General features: G+C 39.8%; 1 protein-coding gene across 6 annotated transcripts in view; it reads left to right on the top strand.

The window, feature by feature from the left end:
• GABRG1 (gamma-aminobutyric acid type A receptor subunit gamma1) overlaps positions 1-26,810 on the top strand; it is a 144,749-nt gene that overhangs the window by 76,313 nt on the left and 41,626 nt on the right. The gene's annotated exons all lie outside the window — the stretch shown is intronic.

Here is a 26,810-nt window from a genome sequence, read left to right on the forward strand (position 1 = left end):
ACATAGTCCATCTCTATTGTTTCTACTGGACCCCTCATTAGTTTTCAGCACCACTGCACATGGTGACAGTAAAGCCAATCTTTATTAGAAAGTGCAGCCTACATCAGATTGTCTCTGCCCTTGTAACAGTGAGAAAGTTGAATCAGTTGGTCATGTTCTCCTTTTCTGTACTTGCTATCGGGATGTTCATATGGAGCTTTTATCACCTATTATATGTAAATATCCCTGGAGATCAGAGGAGGATTATGTCCAGCTGCTACTCTCTGACAGTACCCCTTATGTTACAAGACTAGTGGCCAAATTCTGTGCGGTAGCAATGGTTATTCGTAATCAAATGTTTGGGTAGGTGATTTTAGATGGATATGTTTTTAATATAACACTGGCTGACATTTTATTTATATTAAGGACACATGATGTTATTAACTGAAAAGAAGGGTTGTTTTATCATGTTTTAATGGAATTTTATTACCCTGACTAATCTTACCAAGCCACATGGTGCCCTTCTGGAGCACCTGGTAGGGATGGAGCTTGGCTTTGCAGTAGTTTCCTAGTCCTTCCTTAATTGTAGGTTACATAAGGTGGTGGTAGGTATGTTATAAGGTACTGTACGTAGCACCACTCACCATATAGTCCGGCCGATGACAGATTTCCACATTGTCTTCCCTACAAAAACCAATGGAGACTGTTTTTTTTTTTCTTTTTTTCTTTCTTTATGGCAACTTTTAATTTATGGATGTTATTCACTGACATTGCAGTTTTACCTTTCCATCCTACCCTCCTGAAAGATTGAAATCACTACTGTGCCTTTTACTCAAGTCAACAATATAAAATGGCAAGTTAGGGTATGAATTATTGTTATCTACTCCTCCTCCTTAATAAAACTATATTTTAATTAAACACATCTGATCCTGGAATATTGTTCCTGAGGGCAGACTTTCAGCAGCATGCCAACACCTGATGGACGGCAGATTTATGAGAAATACCTTGTATTATATTAGGATCTCCTAAGTCCAGCAAATAAAACCTGTTCTCCCCTAAGCCACCTGATTCCTGTTAGGCAGGGCCAAAGTGCCCTATACTATCATCTATTACAATCGCCTCAAAAATGCAGAGCCTATTCCCTGGCCAGATTTAATGTAATGCCTTCAGCAGTATTATCTGGCAGGTTTCAGGGTATTCCTTACAATAAGAGGAACTGCTCTTGTGAACTGGGAGGAATTGAGTCACTGGTACACATGTGTTTATATTGCCCTTGCTATTCTGAACCCCGCACTCAGTATCTGGGCTGAATATTGCTTGAGGTAAGAGGATGGTCAGATATTGACAGAATGTGTTTTCTGTTAAACGACAGGGTGGAAGACAGGGTGGAGAAAGAAACATGCTTCTTAGTACACATAGTGAACATGCCAAAATAGCACAGTTTGAACCAGCACTCCCTCCCTGAGCCAGGTTTAAGGATCTTCTCATCACTGGGCTAATTACGACAATAAATTTATTATTATTATTATTATTATTATTATTATTATTATTATTATTATTATTATTATTATTATTATTATTATTATTATTATTATTATTATTATTATTATTATAAGGTACATGGGATAAGGTGGAGAGTGTCTTGCGACATAAATAGTAAAACTACATTGAATTTGAACAAACTTTGATATTGTTCCAGAAAGTTTCAAACAAGTTTTACTGAATGTAGTTTTTGCCTAGGTGTTTTGTATATGCCAATAAAGGTTTTGATTGATTGACCTTGTATTATACAGACCCTGTCTCTTTAAGAAACAAGTTTCAATTACAACAATCTTGGTTTCCTTTAAGATCCAAATTGGACTGGATGGGTGAAACCTGTTCTGATTTCTATTGTGAACCTAAAGTGTTAATTCTTTATATAGCAGTCTCTATAGGCATGTAAAATATAAAATACACATAGTTAAGCTGGTTTGTTAGGATCAGGGCTTTGCCTCCTAACAATTGACTCAAGGGAAACAGCTACTTATAAAGCAGATTAATATGAAAACAGGTAGCAGTGTACTATAATAATGAGTTAAGAAACCTGATAAGCAGTGGTGGGATTCAAATAAATTAACAACCGGTTCTATGTCCTAATGATAAATAAATAAATAAATAAATAAACAAACAAACAAACAAACAAACAAACGAACGAACGAACGAACAAACAAACAAACAAACAAATAAACAAATAAATAAATAAATAAATAAATGCCCAGGACAGTGGGATCTGATGAGGGTTTCTTCCATAGTGGTCTCCCTACTGCCTATTATCACAACTACCTCTCACATGATTAAGACATCTGGATAACTGTACTGTATCTCTTTGGGCATACCACTGCTGTTACCCTCACCATGGGCTTGTGCCAAAAACGCACACACAAACACACACACACCTCACAGTGAGTGCTTATGACCAAGTTTGACAGAGAACTGACACATCTTTCCTTTACCTCCAATTTCGCCCTATAGCTCACCAGTAAAAATTGCTTCCCTCCCCTTTCCTGCTCCTGAAATGACTGATAGCTCAGTTTGTTGTTAACTGGAGGCCACCTTTGCACACCTGCAGAAGTTGTTGCTGACAAATCCATTAAAGCTGTTAATCAAATTTCTATTCCAAAGAACTCGACCTCTCCATTTCCCCCCATATCAAAAATCAAGGAACTGTCATACCCTAGTGACGAACCCTGTCACATCTGCTCTGTGGATCTCTGTACTTCTACTGCAACACACAAAGGAATTTGACCAGAAATTTAAAACTTCAGAAGATTCCTGGTGAAAAGAATGTGAACAACTGCTCTTCCAGGTGTAGGGATTTACCTTACAAAATATCTACAGGGCCCTTTGGCATTACTGAGCATGTGCGCGCACGCTCACACACACACAAAATAACTCTTTTTGATAACCAGAATTAGAATTCTAGCCGCTTTGGGAAGAAGAAGGAGGTGGACTTTGCAACTTACAGACTTTGCGGCAAAAATTGAGACCAGGGGCAACAGACGTTGCTCACCCCTGCTGTACATAGATATTATATTTAAATTATTCAAGAGAATTATGCTTCTCATAAGTTTCCTTAAACTGCTGTTGTGCTACACAAAACTTTAATTTGCTAAAACCCAGTCTGTGTCTAAAATATAGAAAATTAGACACATTTTTCTCCCCATATCTGCACACATGGGAAAATAGTAAAGCCGCATAAGAACCTAAGAGGAGCCCTGCTGGATTAGGCCAAGGGCCCATCTCAGTCCAGCATCCTGGATCTCTCAGTGGCCCCATCAGATGCCTCTGGGAGCAAAGAGACAACTAGACGCCTGTCTCCTGATCCCCCTTCCCTGCATCTGGAATTTGAAGGGACCTTCCTTTTAAGCCTGGAGACCTCAGCAACCACTGACTCAGGGTCAAGCCTGTAGTTATGCAGAGTGTGACAACTACCTCATGTCATGAAATGGCAGGAAATTATTAGTAACTTAGGGTTACTTGTTGTATTTTTACTGACAGGATTGGGGAGAGGTACTTGCAGGATTTTCTGCTTCACACTACTTCACAAATTGTCTTTGGGTGGCCCTGAATGATTTCACATACCTTCATCAGTACATTATTATCTACTACAGCACTATCTAGTTATGGAAATATACAGATTGAACAAGGAACAAGACAGGGATGTAAAAACATGTTGACTCAGCAGTAGGCTGCCAGACACTTCCTCCCCCCGCCCCCCACCCCCCAATTCACCAACAATGTGGTTGTCGAAGTTCCTCTGGCTTTTGTTCTCTTAACTGCAGTTTAACATTATCAATGACTTGTTTCCATAAATGTTTACTGGAAGCTACCTCTAGACTGCTCCTATTTCATGCCCCAAAGCTACCACATTTGTAATGAAATTGTAGGCTGGTAGTATTAATGATGACAGTGAAGTAGAATTCTCGCCAGAGAAATTTTTCAAGAGAAATCAAATTTTTCACAGAGACAAAATAGGACATGCTTATATGCTTGCAAATAATAACATCCTGCCTTTCACAACAACCCTTAACATTAAGTAATGCAATTCAGAGAGGGACAGACTGGGACTCCAGAGTCCTGCATTCGAATTCCCATTCAGGCGTGGAAACTCACTGAGGGCGTGGAACTGGTAAAACGTAAAGCCACTCCTTAGATATCTCAAATATCTTTAAATATCTCACTTGCCTTGAAAGGCCCATTAGGGTCATCGTGAATGGCACATAACACACATGTAAAGCAAAGATGAACTTGAGAATAACTCTCAAATTCTCTGACCCCTTCTGAAGAAAAAGTTCTTACCACAAAGCAACAGTAACAAAGCTTTTTCTGTAGCACAAGCAAGAGAGGGCTGCCACCCTGGGATTTGGAACTGGTCTCTGAACAACGTCACAATCATTTAATCCCTCCCCATTCCAGGTTCTGCAGAAAAGCTGGAGGCAACAGGAAAAGAGGAAAACCAAATGTGAGATGGATTGACACCATCAGAGAACCCACAGGGTTGAGTTTGCAGCAGCTGTGCAGGGCTGTTGAGGACAGCACAAAGGGGCAATGTTGATAGCATATAACAACAACAGAAGCTTAAAACAGGACTGTCCCAATTAACTGTCCCAAAGAGGACTGTCCCAATTAACAAAATTACGATCATCTTTGCAGACACCCTTGGCCTGATCAGATCGTATGGCAGATACTCTGGACTGCCAAAAAAGATGAGTAAGTGGGTTCTCGATCCAATTAAGCCTAAATTATCTCCAGAGGCAAAAAGAAAAAAAACAAACAAACAAACAAACCTGAGGGTGTCCTACTTCGGGCACATCATGAGAAGGCAGGCATAGATTGAAAAAGACCATAATATTTGGAAAGGTGGAAGGCAGCAGGAAAAGAGGAAGGCTAAATGCAAGATAGACCTACTCCCTAAGGAAACCACAAGCTTGAGTTTGCAACAGATGGGCAGGGCTGTTGAGGCCAGGCCATGTTGGAGATTGCTCATTCCTGGGGTCACCCTAAGTAGAAACCACAGGCTTTGTATGGATTCCCTGCATCTAACTGCCAATTCCAAAAAAGTTGAAAGGTTATTCCCTTAATTGGTTGTTGTGAGTTTTTCGGGCTCTTTGGCCATGTTCTGAAGGTTGCTCTTCCCGAAAAACCCACAACAACCATCAGATCCCGGCCATGAAAGCCTTTGCAAATAAATGCCCTTACCAGCTTTTAAATTTTTTAATCATCATCATAATAAAATATACCATCCCCTCCTCCTGACCAAGCCTGGTTCCCCATTAGTTTTTCCATAGATCCTAAATACTAGATTTCTGCATACCAATGAAAAAAGTGGCATGTTATGCCCTCCCTCCCTGAAAATCTAAACATAGTGGCCTATATCATAAATGTTCATTTTCCCTTGAAAGGACATCACTGGAGGGAGGCAAATTAACTTCATGTTAAAAAGCATTAACTCATGGTGGCAAAATTTGGTTATGTTTCTTGGGGCACCTGATGAACACAATTAAACTTAAGCATGTGTTAATCACAAATACAGGAATAGTCTGGCATATTAAGACTCTGGAGACCAGGGTTCAAATCCTCACTCAGCCATGGAAATTCACTAGGAGTGGAAATTGTAAAATCACTCTTTAAAAACATATACTTTCTTTGAAAACCTAGTTGCTGTAAGTTAATTTTGCATAACTAATTAATCACCAACAGGCTTCTGACCTTTTTTCTCCAAAGTTCAGGTATTTATTTATTTCAAAAAATAGAAGTATCAAATTTTCTAAACTCAAACACAATAACAATTACATAAATGCTAAAAGGTCCTAAAGGGAATCCTGTTGAAATAATTTTCAAAATATATTTTACATGATAAAATATCATTTCATTTTCCTCCTTCCATTTCTCAAGACTGCATGGCAAACAGCTAAGGCAGGGAAATATTTAATAATAGTCTGCTTTATGTATTATACTTACCTACTTACTTGAATAATCTTAAAAATGAAAGCTTGTGAAAGCCAGTTTGAACAGTCCTCTGAAGATGCTGGTCACAGAGACAAATGCAGCATGCATGCTTGAATTAACATGCTCTGTGTGCCCTTTCCTCCTCCTCTTCCTCTCAGTCCCTCCGGCCCCCACCCCCACCCCCAGCCTGAAGGTCTGGATAGTTCAGATTTCTCTTTGATATGTTGATCTGCTCTGCTTTAACCCTGGCCTGGTGGTAAATCTTACTAGTGTTAAAAAGCTGATAGCTGTCTTCCTGTTTTTGAGTGAGGATCAATGTGTGCCATTTGTCTCCACAAATTGTCAGAGCAACAGCCTTAGTTACGTTTAACTTGGGAAAAAAAACATAGCCCCCCTCCCCCCCCGCTCCTCGCTGGTCACCTGGCCCTCCTTCATTCATCTCAGGCCAGCTACCAGATCGGCGAACTATTATCAGATTTATCAGTTTAGGAAACGGTTCGGCGAACTATTATCAGATTTAGGAAACGGTTCCATGGAACCGGTGCGAATAGCCTGGATCCCACCTCTGCTGATAAGTATATCAGACTAAGATATTTGTCCCTACTTTGAATAATCTACATTTCTGTACCACCTTCTCGGAGTTTTTTTTAAAAAAGCATGTTAACTGAAAATTGCATCATACTTCAAACATGTTACGGCATGACCACACCTGACAGATTTCTCTTACCAGGGTTGTGTGTAAGCCTTTGCATCCTAAAATGCTTCTAGGTCTGCATGGTCACCTGTCTCTGGCTACAACAACACATGCTAGCTGAATTGGGTTTGCTTGATTCACAGTCTATTTTACTCTTCTGTTCAGATTAGGTGATCACATGGAGCCTTGATCCTGGCCCTCTGCTGATCCCAGGCTCTCCTTTTATGGTTTGTTGTCAAGCCAGTGGGCTCTTTAAAGAGTTGCACAGCAATAGGGAAAAGGGACAGCTTTCCAGTCTTTTAATTCATCTTCAGTTATCTTTAATCAATTACAGGGTTTTATTCATTTTCAATAGGAATAGGGGTGTGGATACAGGGGAATAAGGGGGGGGGGAATGAGTAAGGATGGGGAAAGGGTAAAATTCCAGAGAGTGAAAGAGTATTCTTACATCCACTTACTTAGTTATGCTAAAAAGGGAAATTACACAAGTAAACAATATAACATTTTTTCCAGGATATCGTTACTACTCTCTCCTTATCTTTATTGATAGCATCTTAAATTGAAAATTTATCTTGAGTACATCTTCATTTTGCATGCTACAATTTTGTCAAACCATGACAATCAATTTTTTAAAAAATCTTCAGACTTAGTGTTAATCATTTTTTCTGTATTTCAATATTCTCCTGTTCAATTCCTTCTAGATTAGCTGGAATATTTATACCTAAATTCTTTCAAATATTAACATCCATTTTTTCCCCTATTTTTTCTCTTCCCTCTTTGTTATAGTTAAACACCATCATCTCTGATTTATACCAATTTATTTGTAACACAGTTATCTCTCCAAAATCTTTTAGACATAATTTCACTCTCTCTATAACCTTTAAAGGGTTTTCTATTATTCTATCATATCGTCAGTGAATAAAGTAATTTAACTGTATCTTTAATGTCAACATCTAATATCTTGTTAACTTCTCTAGTGTCATTCACTAGAGCATCTTTGTCTAGTACCTCAGCCTAGAGAGATTGGTTCCCTTCATTTATTACTGCTGCAGTATTCTCTAAATATAATTGATATATTATTCCTTTAAAACATTTACCAAAACTTAATACCTTTATTATTATTTTTAATTATACGTTGGCCATTCCACACAATCAACCACCAGTATAGGCAGGACTCAGGGGAAATGGGAACACTTGTGCACATCTTTCACCTCACATTTATACTCACTAAATCTTTTAATGGAATACATCTGATCCTGGAATGTCAGGTAAAGTGACTTTTTGATATTATCGCAGTGAACATCATAATAATACATTTTGGCTGAGTCTCCATAATAGTTGATGCAATGCCCTATGAGATAAGACAGAGAAGCAATATGTGGTCCATGGTCCACATGTGACCTCCAGTGCTTAAATGATTCCTCTAGCATCCTTCTCCAAAAATTGAAGATTTTTAAAATTAAAAATTTGTTTCAGACACCTCCCTTGCTCCAGCTGGAAGGTGTAAGGGGAAAATTTGGCATATTTTAAGACTCTTCACCACTCCCCCATCATTTTTTTTCATTTAACAAAATTGTCTACTAGAGAGTGCAAGAGGGCCTTTTCTTTAGCCCTATCCCTCCCATTTTTGTGAGTGGGGGTGGAAGAGCAGGTGTGGCCTTCCAAGGTCCAGGGCTGAATATGAATAGATCATCCACCCTTAGATGAGGCTTCCAAACAATGCATAGCAACCACAGTTCACAAAGCAACTATGATATATTTGTTCTAAAAGGGAAAAAAACATAAGGCAGCAATTGCTGTAAGCTGCCTGTAAGCAATTGGGAGGGTCCATTCAGACTAAACACTGGCTTAGAAATTTAAAAGTGAGCAAAGCAAACAAATGCCGTGGGAGGGGGTTGCGCTATAAATAGGCTGATTTTGTAAAGCCATTAACTTGTTCCTTTATCTTTTTGCTCCAGTTATTCATATGTGTCAAACTTCTATGAATGTTCAGTGGGCTTGCTTTCATACCATGGAAATTGCATAATTATTCAGCAAGATGATTTTGTTAGTATTCAGGGACTGATATCAGACATCACAGTTCACAGTTTATATATTTTTTGAAACATTCAAAATAGATGATAATTTGCAGGTAAGAGTCTTGCTTGTTTAAATATTTTCATACTGTTGTATAACACTTAGCTGTAAGTGGTATAGTTAGTGCTAAAAGATTCATCACTTCAAAGGTTACTGTGAGATCTTGAAATATCTGAGATCTACTGCCGGATCCTTGTTCATTCAAGTTTCGAAATGTGCTAAGCCAAGCTTTACTTTGTTGTGCAAACTCTTTTTAAATGCCTCTTTTGATATCACAATATTGTTGTGCATTTGTTTTATTCAGTGGGTTTTTTTTCCTCCTTTGAAGCATTTGCTTTTTGTGGTTTCCGATTTTTCTTTATTTCCTTCTGGGTATCACATTTTATCATTCCTCAGAACTCTGTACCTACAAAAGCACGTGGTTACCAAGAAAGATAGAAAAATATGGATAGTGAGAAATTAATTTCAATTCCTTTTTACAAGAATTTTTCTGAATTCACTTATATTTTCATATTTGAGAAAAACCTTAGAGTTTTTTAAAAAATCAAATGTGGAAGAAGCTTAAACTGTCAGATGCAGCCATCCAGCCTCAGGGTCTCAAGTGCTTGTTAAAAGTCTGTATTGAAGCCCTTGTTCATTCAGCTATTTCAAAGCTCAATTGGAGTGCCATTTTTCTCTCTTTTCCTCTCTCTCTCTTTTCTGGGAGGCTCTTGATTTTTAACACATGCATGACAAGCAGGTATAACATGGTCCTTCAGTTGCTGGAAATAGAGGTATTTGATTATTTGTAGTTATTTATTTTCATTTGTATACCACCTTTCTCCCAACTAAGGGACCCAAGGCAACTCACATTATTAAAAAATGAACTGACTAAAACCACAATAAATTATAACAGTAAAAACAACTAAATATATAACAGTATTGCAGCAATTACTTAAAACTGTTAATAAAATCCCCCTTAAAGCACATTAAAATGCATATAAATTAAACCAGTTGTTAAAAGCCTGTCTGAAAAAGATTGTCTTCACTTGACAAGGGGAGGGAGCCAATTTAGCTTCCCATGGGAGAGGATTGCACATTGAGCGCAGCTGAAGGGAAGGTTCTCTCTTGCTTTCACAGCAGATGTGACTGAGAAGATGATGGAACCTCAGAAGGCCCCCTTTCTGAAGACCTTAAGAGCCAAGGAGGCCTACAGATAGCCTAGACCCAAACCATCTAGGGTATTAGTTCTTATATTCTTATCCTGTTGCTAGCATCCGCCGGAACTGGAAGAGTTGAGAAATAAAGAGTTGGAAAAACTAACAAAATGCAGACACCTGGCAATCCACTTGTGGATGAAACACAGTTCAGTGGTTCCCTTATTTATCAGGGTTTTGGGAGTACTGACAAGAAATTTCATGCAGTATTATAAGCAGTTGCAGATCTCAGAAACAGCACCATCAGAGCTACAAAAAACAAAAACAAAAAACAGCAATATTAGGAACAGCATACAAACTGTGCTGATATTTAACATATACCTAGGTTTTTGGTTGTTTGTTGTTGTTATGTATGGTATCATTCCCATAAAAATATAACAGGCATATGTGTATTAGCTGATTAACTTATTTCTCTCATTTCTCCAAATCTGAAGACCCTTCATAAGAAACTTTAATTTTTTTAAAAAAAATGTTAGGGTTTTAAACCTTGAGTTACGGTATGTGGAAACACAAGGTATTTAAAAGGGGTCCATGGTAAAGAAAAGGTTAAGAACCATTGATCTAGGGGTTTATGTGTCATAACCAGGACTTCATGTTTGGCTAAGAAACAGACCTGTTGTAATAGGGGAATTAAATGCTCCCTGTAACCTGTCCCAGTCAGCAACCTGGCTGCAGGATTTTGAACCAGCTGAAGTTTCCAAACTGTCTTCAAAAATAACCCCAAGTAGACCACATTGTAGTACTCCAAGCAGAAAGAACTAAAGCTTGTAACCATAGCCAAATTGGGAATCTCTAGGAATGTGCACAGCTGGCACACCAGCTTTAGCTGTTCAAATGAACTCCTGGCAACTGTCAAAACATGAGCATCCAAGCTCAGGGATGAGTCCAGGAGAACAACCAAGCTCCAAACCTGAATTGTCAGAGGGAACCTAACACTATCCACAATCCCTTTTCCCTGATCTGCCTTTTGATTGATCAGGAGTACATATGTCTTATCTGGATTAAGTTTCAGTCTGCTTGCCCTCGTTCAAGCCCCTACTGCTTATAGATACAGGTTACAACTTACCTTTATATCTTGAATTTGAGAAGGGCAGGAAAATGAAACTTTAAGTTCAATTAAAATTTGAATTTATTTATTATGTATTTATTTAAAATATTTTAAGCCCACTTCCTCCTTAAAAGGATCCAAGGCGGCCTACAACAATTGAAAAACAATATTTAAAAGCTAAAAGCAGTGAATATACAAATATTTTAAAGGATTAAACAAGTATTACATTAATAATGGTCAGGATGCCAGTCACTTAGGAAAATCTTGTTGTAGGTTTTTGGGGCTGTCTGGCTGTGTTCTTGAGGTTTTTCTTCCTAATGTTGGTCAACATCTTCAGAGGACAGGAGTCAGAACTCTGTGCTCTGGTGCAGTTTGTGGGATAGTTGAGTACTTATAGCTGTGGGATCAGCTTTTTGTCCTTTTCAGGAGATTGGGTGATTATGGTGATCAGCGTGTTTTTTGTTGTGGGTGTATTGTTGTGATAAGGGGGAGAGATGATCTGTTAATATGTTTGATGGGTGTTGTTAGCTGGTCTTTTGTGTGCTGTGATCACTGGTCCTTGTGGCTGGGTAGAGTTTGTTGATCTTTTGCAGGCTGTGTTTTTCATTGTTGGGAACCAGGCTTGGTTGAGTTTTAGACTTTCTTCTTTTTTGTTGAAGCTGTGTGGGTGTTTGTAGATTTCAATGGCTTCCCTATGCAGTCTAACATAATGATTGCTGGTGTTCTCCAGTACTTCTTGTTGAGAATTTTGATTATAACATGTATTCTCATAACATCAGTAGAGTAAGGAGATATTGGTTAGCTGAGATAATTATGACACTATGACACTGAGAGAGTAAAACCAACAACTTAGTCTATTTACATATATACATAGAGAATAGACATTCATCTGGCAGCATAACATGACATGAAGCAACACAGCATTGGAAATAGTGATCTGACTTACAGCAGATAATGACGTTCATTTTACACATGACTTCTGGTCACATGACTTCTGTGACCAGTCAGAAAATACATTACTTCATTTTCTGTTACACAAAGTTTCATCATGTACACAGCTGTACAACATTAAATCTTAGTCCTGAATATAATCCACACCTGAATATAATCAGTACAGTGACTCAGGTAAAATTAGCCATTTTACATTTAACTATACAACATTAATATTTAATATATTTTCATATCAAAATCTCAACACTTCTTTGTTTTGAAATAGAATTTCATGTCCAGCTTGTTTCAGGGCATGTTCAGTTACTGCTGATTTTTCTGTTTTTTTTTTTTAGTCCGCAGTGTCTCTCATGTTCTTCGATTTTAAAAACCACCCAGAGTAGACCTTTGGTCTAGATGGGCGGGATAGAAATCCGATGGATGGATGGATGGATGGATGGATAAACAAACAAACAAACAAACACATAAATAAACAAACACATAAATAAATAAATAAATAAATAAATAAATAAATAAATAAATAAATAAATAAATAAATAAATAAATAAATAAATAAATAAATAAATAAATAAATAGGTTTCTGGTGTGAATGCTGCATTTTGTGGTTCCAGTATATACCTGGCCCCAACTGCAAGGTATCCGGTATACTCCTGGCAGTGGTGAGGGGGGCCCTTTGTCCTTTGCTGACTGTAACATTTGTTGTATTTTTGTGGTGTCCCTGAATACTGTTTGTAGGTTGAGGTTTTTCGAAAGCTTCCCCAAGCTGTCCATGACCCCTTTGATGTTTGGCAGAAATACTTTATTTGTGGATGGCTGTTTTCCCTCTTCAGTTTGGTGTTGTTTTCTTGGTTTGATGACTCTTGTGATTTCATTCTTGGAATAGCCATTCACCTGTAGAGCCCAATTCAGATGGTTGAGTTCGGTGCTGAGAAATTGAGCTTCACAGTTCCGATTTGCCTGGTCTACCATTGTTTTGATAATGCCCCTTTTTTCTTATGGGTGGTGGTTGGAGTTTTTGTGTAGGTACCGGTCTGTGTGGGTGGGTTTTCTGTAGACTTTGTGTCCCAATAGGAGGTCAGGTTTGCATATGACCATGACATCTAAGAAAGGGAGTTGGCCCTTGTGGCGTTTGCCCCTAGTTACCCCTGGTTATCTTCCAACCACTGAGCACATGAAGGCAAACCAAACTCCTCTTTACATGCTGCCACCAGTTGATCACTAAATCAACATACTTTTCTGAAGAAAGATGAAGGTCCATTCATTGCTGTCTTTTAAAATAAAACAGGTTTATTGATTACAGATGTTTTGATAATTATTCATATGTAACTTCTTCAGGTTTATCAATCATGAATAACCATCTTCTATTTGATTTTACGGTTACTATTCACTCTTCTAATTCACACCTCAGATCCCCCAAATATCTCTCTATCTCTCCTGACTCCACACTCTGACTCACTCTGAGTACATGTTCTCTCTATGCCTTTTTTTACCTCTCTCTTGGCTCCACCTCTCAACAACATTAGCCTACAATATGAATAATGCATGACTATTTAACATAAATTGAGCTTCACAGTTCCGATTTGCACGGCCTACCAGTGTTTTGATAATGCCTCTTTTTTGTTGTGGGTGGTCTTTGGAGTTTTTGTGTAGGTACCGGTCTGTGTGGGTGGGTTTTCTGTAGACTTTGTGTCCCAATAGGAGGTCATGTTTGCATATGACCATGACATCTAAGAAACGGAGTTGGCCCTCTATTTCTTTTTCCATGGTAAATTGTGTATATGGGTGGATGCTATTGAGCTGGTTTAGAAATTCTTCCAGTTTTTCTTCACCGTGGTTCCAAATTGCAAATGTGCCATCTATGTATCAGAACCAGATTGTGGGTGCTAAAGGGTGCCGAAGCCATGGCTTGTTTTTCGAAATGTTCCATGTAGAAGTTTGCTATAACTGGGCTGAGAGTAGCCATGGGGTGCCCCCTCATGGGTCAGCCTAGCTTCCTGTTGGAGGGACTCCCAGAGTCTGGAAGCAGTGGCACTCACTCTCAGATTTACAAATCACATATTCAAGATGGGAAAAGGTTGTTTTAAAAATATATTTGAAGCAAATATATTTCACAAAGCGAAATAGATTTTTGCATTCCTAAAGAGGAATGTTGGTGAAGAATCAATTGCAGGCAGGCAAGGGAGCAAGCATAACTCATCGTCCATTTTCTACCTTCTCTAACTCCTCCCTTCTTCTTGACACTTCATGGCTATTAAACAATTAGCCTCAAGAGGCTGTAACACCTTCCTCTGACCTCAATTCCCTTGGATATCTAGGTGTTTTATCTCTTCTCCAATTAGATCGGAATGTTGAGTCTTTCACGGGCCTCTTTGTCCGACCTTCAGCTTTATGTCGAACCATGCTGTACCAGTTTTCAGAAAAACATTCTCATAGCACGTAGAAAAACACATTCCAATATCTCTCAAATCATCTTCACACAGAACCTGTCCGACTCCATCTTACATTTCTCTGACTACATATCCCACACTGCTTCAACTCCATGACAGACTCCAATGAGGAAAAGCCTATTGCCTCTCTAAGTAATTGATTGAAAGGTCAGAGTGCTCTGAGCAAAAACTAAAGCTTAGTTAATTTGGGGTTGTGTGAAGTAAGCTCGGACCAGGACAGGATGCTAAAACCTTGCAGTGGCTGTTGTATGGGAAAATGTTTGTCCTATTATTGCATTTGACAGCACTGTCTCTTAACGCCTTCAAAGTCCTTGACATTATAGTCTGAACAGTGCTGTATAACAAGAATCTCTTAAATTCTGTAGCATTTCTTCTTCTTCTTCTTCTTCTTGTTGTTGTTGTTGTTGTTGTTGTTGTTGTTGTTAGCCTTGCACTCTGTGCAATAGGCATCAAATAGTCCAGCCTTTCTTGCCTTGGAAGCAGAATCAAACCACAACTGTATTGGCAGCTAGAAAATAAACAGCCTAGAATAGCTTCCTACATGCTTCTTTGTGCGTCCGACTCTCTCCGATGCTGTATCTTAACTTAGAGCTGTTCCAGCACTAACCACCATGTGGCAATGTTACAAAATTGCAACTGGGTCAAAGCCAAGCTAGTCAGAAACTCTCCTCAAAATTAGTAGTGATAATAATAAGCGATGGGTGTGAATTTCATTTTAGTTCTTCTGTTTCAGTCTGAATTTACAATCACTCATAAAATTCAAATGTGGGAGAAAGTGAAACTTGCAGATGGCTCTTCCTTTTTTTATCACACACCATGGACTCTAGAGAAATAACCCTTGTACAGTACTACTGAGCACTGCTACTCATCTCTGCCAGTTAAATAGCTAAAGCAACTCTTCACAGAGTAATTCAAGTGGTGGGAAAAACGCAAGTGATTAGTCCTTCTGACTCAGGAACTATGTTTGTTTCCCATAATGAGGTGTTGTCTTTTACGCTGATTTTCTGCAGGTAGGCAGCACTATCACAATTTAGCGAAAGCAAAATGTCTGCACCAATAATGAAAAAACTTTGGCTTTCCAGATAATTTAAGCTCCAGCCACCCCTACATCAGGGTCTATTGTTAAGTATGCCATTGTTCTTGAAGGCTCACTGTTTTCTCAGTTGTGTTGTGACTGTTTATATTTTTCATGGCAAATTAATAAAGATGAACCTCTCCCACAAAGGAGGGTTAACTCTTATCCGCCCCCTCTTTTGCTTGTCCTTCAGATTTACTCTTTTGTGAGTGTTTCTGAATGCTTTACAGTTTTGAAATGTGAAGTTTATTGAGAAAATGATAGGAAAGTGCAGCATCCTTCTTCTGTATGTTGCTCTGGTGCAACTGAAGGTCATTGTAATTTGTGTCTGATGAGGTCTGTGCATGTTAATCACAACTTGTAGATCTTGGTCACTTATTTGCTTCCTAAATTAGGCATCTCTTTATAAAATTAACCCCAATTTTAACCTGACACAAAATCATCTTCTCTTAAAGTACTAAGGAGCTTGATTGTGTCAGGAAAGTTGAAAGTGGTGGTGTCAGAAGGCTAGACTCTGTTAAGAGTCTGAACTCCTAGCAGGGTCATGCAATGCATAATGGTCGCAGCTGAGATACCAGACTAAAATGCACCCACCTTCTTCAGGATTAATGGTCACATCAACATAACAGAATGGATAGTTCCAATGATAGTGAGGGCACTTCCTGGGAAGCAGAAGTAGTGGAGGGTGAATCTAACAAATCTTTCACAATCAATGGCAGTGACACTCAAGCTAATTCTCATTAGTACTGCACAGAAGGCAATGTCAAATCACTTATGAATATTTCTTACCCTAAAATTATGATTTAAACATTATGATTTAAAAACATTCCTGATATATCTAAAATCCAGATAAAGAAAGGATTTGCTTTACTGAACTCAATTGACTATGACCCAGAAGAACTGTGATTGAAGTTGGGGTTTTTTTCAAGGAAGAATGCAAGAATTCCCTTATAAAAAAGAAAGAAAGAAAGAAAGAAAGAAGAAAAATCTCAGTGGATGGATGAAACTCTTAAAATTGTTAACAACAGATGAGGAAAAATAAAAGTTTAAAAGAGACAAAGATAGAGTCAGAATCACAATCTTTCAGAGACTGCCACATAGATACAAAGAGAGATATTACAATAATTGGTGCAAATAAATAAAAGAGAACAACAAATAGGAAAAACAAGACATATTTTCCATAATACCAAATAAATCAAAGAGAAATTTAAACCAAGAATAGTAATATTGAAAGATCCAGAGGAGAACATATTAGACTAGGATAAAATATAAAGTGGACACAATATAACTATACAGGAGAGATGCAAGATGGCAGATTTATTTGAAGAATATTTCTGTGATGGAGAACCTGCAATTTTAGAAAGGCAGGTAAAGGTCATTCTCAAACCATATGGAAACAATAAATCACCCGAGGTAGATGCTGAAACTTTTTACCATATGTGGATAAATACTTGATGTTTTAGCTGGATTCAGAAAACTCTGAGGCACTAGAGGCTATACTGAAAATCCATGTTAGATTCTGGAGTATACCAAAGAATTTCAAAAGAAAATATCCCTGTGTTTTGAAGATAACAGATAAGTCTTGACTGTGTAGATCATGAGAAGCTGTGGATTGCTCTAAAAGAAATGTTTGATTGTTCTGATGTGTATCCTATGTGGCTTCTGTTTGGGCAGAATATGAAGATGCGTAATAGTGTCAGGCAAGGGTGCGTTTTATCCCCTTCTCTGTTCAAGTTGTATGCAGAACATGTACAGAAAGCTGCACTAAGTTGAGATGAAGGACATTGAAATATCAGTCATCTGAAAAAAGCAGATAATTGGCAGGAAGCAGGAAGAACTTGAAACAACTGATGCAAATGAGAGAAGAAAGCCCAAAAGCAAGACTGCACTTGAACATTTAGAAGAGAGCAATCAAGTCTACAGGAGAATTATATGGTTTCATGGTTATTTGGTTTTTTCAGGCTCTTTGACCATGTTCTGAAAGTTGTTCTTCCTAACGTTTCGCCAGTCTCTGTGGCCGGCATCTTCAGAGGACAGCAAAGCGTGCTGCAAAGCACTGGTATATGGTTTCAGTTTGATAATGAAAAAAAATTAAATTTTCTGTACTTCAGTTCAATCATTAATCTAAATTGAGACTGCAACCAGGAAATCAGAAATGGCAGCTATAAAGGAAATAGAAAAGATCCTCAAGTATAACAATATGTAACATGAGCTCAAGGTGAAGATAATCTGTGTTAAGATATTGCCAGTTTCTATGTACAGAAGTGAAAACTAGATGGTGGAGAAAGGTGATAGGGAAAAACACCCAGTAAAAACATTGGGGGGGGGGGGAAGACAGCTGAAGACCACCTGTGCCAGAATGTAAGCCATATGCATAGCAGTGAGATAATAAGGTTGCAAGGGGGTACCTGAAATGCTCACAGACATTGCATGCCATATAACAAACAAAAGACATAAATCTTTACTCATCTTATTGGGCAATGTTATTTTTGTCAATAAGAAAAGCAAGGTGCTTTTATTAGAGTTCTCACTTTACTAGGAATGATGTTCTCTGTAAAACTGCCCTTTTTTGCACAAAATTATACTAGTTAATAAGAACCACCTTAGAACTGCAAATCAGAGTTTTCCTTCTCCTAGATGGGCTGTCTTCCATGGCTGACAAGCCCCACCTACACGGCCTGCTCTTTAATAGTGCAAAAGTATGATCTGATCCTTAAAACTTTCCTAACTCCCAGGTTTATGCAAATCTAATTGGCTTTCCTATTTACCATATTAAGGCCAGAGATACAATTTGAGAATTTCGCCTGCCGTTAGGCGCGCGGTCCTGGGACACGGTCTTTTAAAGCAGGAAGTCCCACCCCTAGGCCCCACCCACAGGCCATGTGGTCAGGAGACAAAAAGAAATCCCAGGGGAAAAAAAAACTCAGCAAGGCATCCATGCAAACAGACCTGGCCTTCGCCCTCAGCCCAGCTTCCTAGGGAAAAGGGTCCAGGGTCCTGGGACACGGTCTTTTAAAGCAGGAAGTCCCACCCCTAGGCCCCACCCACAGGCCATGTGGTCAGGAGACAAAAAGAAAGCCCAGGAAAATGTGTCATTCTGCCAACTCCTGCGACGTTGTTGGAACCAGTTGTATTGGCTCTTGCCTTTCCATTGGACCATTTCAGCAATGTGGAGAGGGGGGGATCTGCTGCTTGGGTAACAGCCTATCCTCCATATTACCTTACCCAGGCTTCATGCTCTGGAGAGGACATTCCTCGATTCAGAGCATGTTACCATAGTCTCGAGAGACTGAAGGATGCCTATACTATAGAACTGCAAAGCTGGAAGGGACTCTGCGGATCATCAAGTCTAACCCCAGTCAAGCAGGCACAGTGGGGAATTGAACTCCCAACATCTGGCTTCACAGCCAGAGACCTAAACCACTGAACTATCCAGAAGTTCTGGTTGCTCACTAACTTCTTGAATTGTAAAAACTGCCCACAATTAGAATGAATTTAAATTACTAGATAGTATTTTTCTGCTGTCTTTAAAGTCAGTACATCATTCTATGGTGGCTGTGTGCGCGCGTGGTTTGCTTCTCAAAGGGAAGGGGCAGCAGAACCATTTAGCACAGTTTACGGAGATATCAGAGGCAGGGAAGAATTCTTTGTCTTTCTATGGACTGGAGGTGAAGAGTCTCAGGGCCTATCTAGATGGGTATATAGATTGCTGTTCAGATAGCTACTGTATTGGTGCAGTTTGGTGCAAACCAAATTACACTGTCCACATGTGCCTTTCTACTTAGATGGATCCATTCTGCCCCTTTAAGAGCTGTCCCACTCCTCTCTTGCACAGCGCTAGGGGCTTCGGCTTTTTTTGATATGATTCATCTTTAGGAGCGAGAAGAATCATCTTATCCCACTGTGGAGCCTGTGTGGATGGCTAGTTCACACTCAAATGGGCTGTGTTAACTGAAGAGACAACCCTATGACATAAGAATGGATAACCCCCCTCCTCTATTTTTGTGTTCCTAAAAAAAAAAAATCCCTAACTGATGCAGTGATATTTTTGTACCATGCTAGGTAGATGCATTGCTCTTTTGATATGACACTTTATTTAACAGGGAGAAAAAGGAAAGTCACCATGGCCCACAGGGAAAAGGTGGGGAGGGGGCTAGTTGACTTCAAGGGCTCTGTCCCCACAAGGCAGTACAGCTCCAGCAGAGCCCAAGCTGAAAAGAAAGGCAGAGGAAAAAAGAAGGGGTGTTATTTGCCTTCTGTTTCCCCAACCTTTACCCCAATATTTTCCACTTGTGCTCTTGCGGCTCATGAGTAAATCAGGTTAAAATCACACCTAAGTAAACTGGATAAACTTACTCATGAGAAACCAGGAGTCCAAAGACCTGTATGGACCCTTCTCATGGGAGAATACACATCTCCAGTGTGAAAAGAAGTATCACTCAAATGAGAGGTAATATTGATCACATTGAAGATAAGAACCTGTTAAGCATGGACCAGACCACTCCAGATCCCCATCTGGATAGGCCTTTAGAGGGTTTTACATTTTTTTTCCTCTTAAGATATCTCATCATGTTGAGGCATCCTAAACCTATGAAATAAAGGAATTTGGCATTTTTTCTTTCTCTGTAATTTTAAGCTTAGCTTTGTAGAACACATTTAAATGCTGAGTGTCTCATTTAGCATATACTATCCTTGAAAAGAAAGCATGCAACGTGCATTTCACCAGTGCACAAAATCCAAGTGGGCAATCAGTAATGTAAATGTAAGGAATACTTTCTAAATTCTTTGTTCTCGTCTATTTAAGCTGTTTTGACTTGATGAGACATCCCAGCGAAGACCTGGCAAGAAAGAATTTAGCAAGGACTTTCTCCTTTCCTTCAGCAGACATTGGAACAGCACCTGGGAGGGTGGCTGTGAGGGTGGAGAGAATGAATGTGGGATCTGGGATCCAGCTGAGCCTTGCGTATGGGTGCTGCACTCACCCTCACAATGATATTCATTTGTAATATATCTGGTGTTAATTTTCCTACAACATCACTTTGCCTTGTGTTTGTATTGCATTAAAGTATCGTAATATTTGTCAGAGTAATCATAAGAAGCTGATACAATATTCACTTACCCTGGACAACACAATAATTTATTTGTATGAATAAATTACTTTTTAGCATAAGAGTAAAATTAATAGGGAAACTCAGTTACTAAATAGCACAGCATCCCCCAGCACCCTCAAGATGAAGTGGCCAATTTGTGGTTTAATGGCTCATTATATAATAAAGAAAAAAATGCTGGCATGGGAGGGGGGGACGCCTTTTTGAATGGGTTCTTCCCCCCCCCCCCCGCTGAAAAGGCATGTGTTCTTTTGACTGTGATGGATCTGAACCTTGTTTGGAGAAGAAGAGAAAAGATAGAATGAGGGCTGTTTGAAAGTATCATTATAGCATGTATTCAGGTAAGAGATTTTTTAAAACAACAACAACAACAACAAAACCACAACCCACTAGGGCACTCTCTTAGGTAGAATAAATGGCTCTCAGATCTATACTTGGGATAGTATAGAGTTTTTATGGTGATGCACCCCAAACAGTATTCCGCACAAGAAAAGGCCAGCATGGCCCTTCCAAGCTCTAATTATTATTTCAGAGCCAATGTGGTCTAGGGCAATGGTTTCCAACCTTGGTTAACCCAGCTGTTCTTGGACTGCAGTTGCCAGAAGCCTTCACCACTAGCTGTGCTGGCCAGGGTTTCTGGAAGTTGCAGTCCAAGAACATCTGGGTTAACCAATGTCAGGAACCACTGGTGTAGAGGTTAAGAGACAGGAATAGGACTTAGTCCCTAGTGTCCACTAACTCAGCGGTCCCCAACTGTTTTTGGACTGCGGACCAGTTGGGGTGTGTGGGCTTCATGTGCGGGGGGGCACCCCCGTGCTCACAGGTGGGTGTGTCATGCTCACAGGTGGGTGTGTCATGCTCATGGAGGGGCATGCCACACTTGCAGGGCGGGCGTGTCATGCTTGTGGGGTGGGCATGTCATGCTTGCAGGAGGGCGTGTCATGCTCGTATGCATGCCCGCAAGCGCAACATGCCCACCCGCAAGCACAACACACCCATCCGCAAGCACAACACACCCATTGTGCATGCGTGCAGGGGTCGGAGATCTGTGTCCGCAGCCCAGTTCAAGGAAGTCCACGGACTGGCACCGGGCCGCAGATTGGAGGTTGGGGACCCCAGCACTAAGTCATAAAACTCACTGCTTAGCTTTGGCCTATATGCCTTCTCTCAGTGTGACCTACCTGACAGGGTTGTTGTGAGAATAAAATGAGAAGAGGGGTGATGTATGTTGCCATGTGCTCATTGGAGAAAAGACAGGTCATCTTGTATACAGGACTGCAGATACCATGTTAAATTAGGTTTTGGTGGATAGTCCTCTGTATCACATTGTAGTGGTGAGCACTGTTCCTGTGAATAGTATATTTATCTTCAGGAAATCTATGAATAAAAAAGTTATGTTCCTTACCCACAGCATGTATTAAGAAACATGTTATCTTTTACTGAAAGTTTTCAAACCAATTGTGGATGGTTGTCTCGTAGGAATGCTTTTCTGTGAATGTTATCCACCTGGAAGAATATGGATTTCTTGGGGCTTCTCATTGTGTAGTTCTATGATTCTTACGCTAACTTATTTATCAGTAACATTTTTTTTTGTTTGCTGTTCTACCTGTCAGTGTTCCCAATAAGATCATAATACAAAAGTCTTCATTGCACTCAGATTTAAGTCCATGCATTAAGTTGTTCTTTCAAGCACATGGATTGGCAACTGTGATGTGTGCCATGACGTCATCTGCCTGTCTTGGCTAAGGCTGGGGTTTCCTGGCCTATGGCAGGACAGGAGGTGGGTCTTAAAGGGGTGGAGTTTATGTATATAAGGGTGAAGTGCAAAGAGGAGGGGGTTAGAGGGTTGAGATAGGGTTGGAGAGAGAGTTGAGTGAGGGCTTGAAAGAAGATCTGTAGACAGGGTTAGATATAGGCTAGGTAATTGAGTGTTAAGTAACAAAGAACTGTGCAGGGTTAAGGTCTGAGAAATATAGTGTGACAAGTGATTCTTTCATTCAGTGATTTACATTTTATTTTTGTATTCAATAAATCTTCATTTTTATTTTGAAATCCATAATAAGTCTGATGTCTCAGGTTTATGTGTGGTTGGTGGCAGCGAAGATGTGTATGTGTGAGTGAAGGATCGTGACCTGTCATCTCTTGTGGTGACGTAGGAGGAGGTGGCAGTCGCGACAGCAACGTATATGATCTTGCACTAGTTAGTAGAGCCAAATGGTGAGGGATGGTCAAAACTGCTGGCCAGGAGTTTCCTGTCCACATTGAAAAACCATGTGACCAAAAGGCCAAAGTATGGAGAAAGTTGTTTTATCTGTATGTACCTCTGTTGTAAATATAATAACATAATACAGTGGCGCCTCGTAAGACGATGTTAATTTGTTCTATTGAAATAGCTGTCTTGTGAAAACATCATCTTGCGAAAAGCATTTCCCCATTGGAATGCATTGAAATCCATTTAATGCATTCCAATGGGAAAAAATTGTCGTCGTCCAATGAAAATTGCCCATAAGGAAGCCGTTTTGCAAAGCGCCGATCAGCTGTAATAATTGGCGTCCTGCGAAAAACGGTCCCGAAAAATACCCGTCTTGCGAAATACAGACCAAATCATCGTCCAGCGAAAATCCCCCATAGGAAAAAAGCATTTTGCGAATCGCTATAGTGATTGCAAAAAGTCATCGTTCTGCAGATTACCCGTTTTGCGCGGTAATCGTCTAGCGAGGTACCACTGTATACAATTATGATCCATCAGTTCAATTCTGATTTATGTTGATCCTTTTCAGGGTTTCACTGGTAGAGAATACTCAGAAGTGCTTTACCTTTCTCTGCTTTTGGAGGTACCCTGGGACTGTGCAGCTTGCCCAAGGCCACACAGGCTGGCTCCTGTCCTAGCAGTCATACTGGGGAATTAAACCTCCAAACTCTGGCTTCTAAGTGTGGGAGGATGCAAACTATCTCTGCATTCTGGTTTGGGCTGCATCTTGGAGAGCTGCTATCAAATTACTAGGAAATGATGAGCAAACCTGAGATGCTGAATCCTTTCCACCTGTTTCTGTATTAGCAGCTCTTCAAAATGCTGCTGCGTTGCCTGAATGGCAACTCTCACAGCTGCAAATAATAACTAAATCTTTCCCAATCTGCTATATAGTAGACACATGTTTCTATTTTTAGTCTATGCAACTTGCACATTTCTTCATTCATGAGTCCGTTGCATGCTCTTCCAGTAATGGTTTGCTTTATTTTTTTTAAGCTGTGCCTAAACATGCACCTTTCAGGTTTTTTTCCAAGTATTGTCTTGAAAGTATTTCCTGCCAAATGCTTATTTTTAAATGCATTTTGAGGATAGGTGTAATTTTTGAGCTGAGAACTGCATCAGGAAATGTGAATGCCGTTGGGTAAATATACTACATGATCCTGGCCAGCAGTGTAACTGCAAAATATTGCCCCATCATCAGGAGGGTTGTGTTATTTTGTACTTTTGTTGTACTGGTGCATTCCTTACCGGGATTGCTGGTGTGCACAACCTGCTCTATTTCTTTTCATAATTAAAGTCAGAAAGGTGGCTGCCATTACTGCAACTCACACATTACTTTTTAAAAATCTTTCGTGTCCAATACATCAATGCTTTGGTAAAAGTATGTCGCCAGGGTGCCACTGCCATTACATTACTGGCAAGAATCCCCCCCCCCCATTTTAGGAAGATACACTGAAACTAGGTGGGGGTGATCACCAGGATTGCTGTGTGGATATCCCAACTCCACTGTGTGCAGTGCATTTCTGTAGGAGCAGCCAGTGCAATAGAGGACAATTTCCTAAACAGAAACCCCATTCCAGCCAATGTACTTTCTAATTTCCACACACTCCTGTGTGCAAGTCTGCCCCCCCCCCATGGGTTTCTGTTGCAACCGGAATGAAAGGGGCTGAAAACGATAGCTATGGGTGAACGGAGGAGAAGGAAAGCTGTTCAGGGAGGGGCTGAGTCAAGCACACTCACAGAGTCATGCACCTTAGAAGGAGAATTGTTTCTGATATATTGATATATCAATAAATAGAGAGAAAATAAATTGGTACCATGGTCTAGCCGGTCATAATGATTCAAATAGGAGGAAATAAATCAGTACTGCTAAAAGCTCTTGGGATATTAGTACTGGGATATAAACCATGTGACTACAATTCAGTACAACACAGGTATGGAAAGTATTGGAAGAACTAGAAAACATTTCCCTCGTGTGACCAGGCCCTGAGAGTCACTAAGAGCAGATCCTATAATAGGGATGGATGAAGCTATCAGTTTCTGTTTTGTATAGTTTTCTTTTATTCCTCACTAAATCTTACATTTCATTTGTCCAGAAAGCTGAGATTTCTCATTTGAAGTTTAACTGGTCTTGAACAATTTTTAAGAGTTTCCATGGGAATCGGGGTGCATTTTAGTATGCATTTCGCTGACGTGCCTTTTTCTATGTGAAACTGCCTAATATATGTTTTACTAATAATTTTCCTAATATTACACTTTTGTATTGTTATTTTATCTAATGCATACATTCTTTCGTCTATGTTTCCCTAATATGCACACTCAAAGATATACATACTGGAGATGGGGATATACATACTAGAGGTGGGGATGACTCACCATTTTGGCGAGTTGCCCTGATTCGTGAGTCATCAAAAACTGATGACTCACAAAGCACAAAGTTGCCCCCATGAACCAATGAATAATTTATTTGTCAATTTGTGGGGGTTTACTAAACACACACACACAGCGCCCCCACTACCATTGCCAAACACACCCCACTGCCAACCCCACCACCACTGTGCCTGGATTCTTAAAGGGAATCCAGGCTGCACTTTGCAAAGGTGGCAGCTGTAGTGTCCCTACCCTAAATGAAGCCGTAGTCCCCTTCTTTGCAAAGGGCACCCAGTTTCCCTTTCTATAGCCGTGGCTGCAGAGGCCTGATGGAGACCTCAGCAGCAGCGGTGATGATTATAGTAAGGGGGTGGCGGGGGCAAGGGCAGGGGTAAGATAGGCAGAAGAAGGGGTGGGGGTAGGCTGTGGGGGTGGGTGGCTGCCTATCAGCCTGCCGATCAGCTGATCAGCAGGCTGGTAGGGAGAATGGAAAATCCATAGGATGGCTTTCCCCCCCTTCATATGGGGGACAAATAAAAATGGGGAAATATTCATCCTTTGGTATTCATGGGGGTCCCTGGAACCCACAAATATGAAGGGATGAATATTTAATAAACCAGCAATTTTAGACGAATATTGTGATCGTTTTTTAATTCATCCCCATGTCTAATACATACTATATGTTGCTGTTGTTTAGTTGTTAAGTCATGTCTGACTCTTCGTGACCCCATGGACCAGAGCACGCCAGGCCCTCCTATCTTGCACTGCCTCCTGGAGTTGTGTCAAATTCATGTTGGTTGCTTCGATGACACTGTCCATTCATCTCATCCTCTGTCGTCCTCTCCTCCTCCTCTTATATACCACACACTAATTTACATTTTAAATTGGAATACTATAGCAACATTTGCAGCCATGCAAAATTCAAAGGATAACTGAGTTTTGGATCACACATTGACCTTAAAGTGAAAAATTAAGCAAAATGGACATTACAATGTGGATTGAACAAATTTCTTTCATTGTTTGTTCCTCAGGCACCCCTATATCACAGTGATTTTCTTTGTCTTGAAAGCTATTCTCTTGTAGTTGATCTTGAAGTACACATCTCTGCTAAGTTTGCTTGATAGCCTTCATCAACCATGAAGTTAATGTGACTGAAGACAAATTCCCAGTGTGAAAATTGGGATTGAACTAGATGTGTATTTGGTGTGAAGACTGAGGTTAAAAACTTAATAGCTTGAAGACATATATTACAGATCTAATTTTTCATGGTGTTTGAGAAAGGTGTTATTTCAACTTCTTTCACCGTCCAGTGATCTGAGAACACAGTAATATAAGTGTACAGTTTCTTAACCATACAGCCTTTTTTTTCATGTTACCTCCCCTACCAACACAAGCATTCTTACAATAAAATTCTGGATATATATAGTCAGACTGTAACTCCATTGATTTGAGTGGGTCTTAACTCCTAGAAGAGCAGCTATAGGACTGCACTGTGAAACTTAGGGTTTGACTAGACAGCTCAATTGTAGCAGGCTGGAACAGGCTACATAGGTTGGCCTAAGATTGCATAGAGGTGGACACAGAAAGCATACACAATTCAAGCGACCCTATTATATTCCCTTTCAAGGGA

The sequence above is a fragment of the Pogona vitticeps genome, chromosome 5, assembly GCF_051106095.1.
Source record: "Pogona vitticeps strain Pit_001003342236 chromosome 5, PviZW2.1, whole genome shotgun sequence".
In the NCBI taxonomy this organism is placed as follows: domain Eukaryota; kingdom Metazoa; phylum Chordata; class Lepidosauria; order Squamata; family Agamidae; genus Pogona; species Pogona vitticeps.